The sequence below is a fragment of the Solanum tuberosum genome, unplaced genomic scaffold (genome assembly GCF_000226075.1).
Source record: "Solanum tuberosum cultivar DM 1-3 516 R44 unplaced genomic scaffold, SolTub_3.0 scf00346, whole genome shotgun sequence".
Taxonomy (NCBI): Eukaryota; Viridiplantae; Streptophyta; class Magnoliopsida; order Solanales; family Solanaceae; genus Solanum; species Solanum tuberosum.
In genome coordinates, this window is record NW_006239265.1 from 535,277 (window position 1) to 536,614 (window position 1,338).

A 1,338-nucleotide genomic window follows, 5' to 3' on the forward strand; every position below is an offset into this window, starting at 1 on the left:
ATTCTGATTCACTCTATGATATTGATGAAAATATTGATGATTTGAGTGATTTGGATGAGGAGTTGCTTCAAGCTAGGCAGTCTAATATTCAAGAACAAGTTAAAGAAAAGACTGCTAGAGTAAATCTAGATGAGATACCATCTGGTCCTGTAGGTATAGATGCTGGTTTTGAAGACATTTATAAGGAGAAGAAGGGGGTATTTGAAGGCAATTTGGGTGGTGATGACCCTTATTTTGATAGCTCAGATCCTGGTAGTGACATTAGTGAAGATGAAGGGGATCCTGTTGAGAATGATGAAGTGGTAGATCCAGCACCTAGGAAGGAAAGTACAAAGATCTACTTTGATCCAACTGCTAAAAAGGTTTTATTTCAACTGTATATGGTATTTTTGAATCACATAGAGTTCAGGGAGGCACTGCAAACTTACTCTATTCAGAAGGGTGTTAATATTAAGTTGAAACCTAATGAGAAGGAAAGGATAAGGGCAAAGTGTAATAAAAAAGGTTGTCCTTGGCATATTCTTGGAAGTATTGATGGTAACACTGGAAATTTCAGTGTTAAAACATATTTTCCTGTCCATAAGTGTTTTAAAAGAACAAGAAACAAACTGTGTACCCCCATTTGGATTAGTAAACATTACAAGGAGAGGATTATGAGTGAGCCTACCATCAAACTACATCAGATTCAGTTTTTGATACAAAAGCAATATGGTTTGTATGTTAGTAAGACAAGTTGTAGAAAGGCAAAACTGAGAGTTATGAATGAACATATGGGAGATTTCAGAGAGGAGTTTGCTAGGTTGTATGATTATGCTGAGCAATTAAAGACCACAAATCCTGGAACTACTGTATCTATTAGGACATCCAAGAACACAATTCCAGGAAAAGAGGTGTTTATGAGCATCTATATTTGTCTTGGTTCCTTAAAAATTGGATGGAAAGAAGGGTGTAGAAGGATTATTGGTTTAGATGGTGCATTTCTTAAAAGTGTATGTAAAGGTGAATTGTTATCTTGCATTTCCAAAGATGGAAATAATCAGATGTACCCTATAGCATGGGCAGTAGTTAATAAAGAAACCAAGGACACATGGTCTTGGTTTCTCAAGTGCATCAAACATGATTTGGAGCTTACAGAAGGTGAAGGACTAACAGTGATGTCTGATATGCAAAAGGTATTACTATATTATTTGTTAAATTTATTTCTTCATTTTTGGAGTAATTAATATTTAACATTGTTGTATGTCAAATGTTCTTTATTTGGAGTAATTAATATTTAACATTGCACTTATTGATGTATTGCCAAATGCTGAAATTAGATGGTGTGCTAGGCATATATGG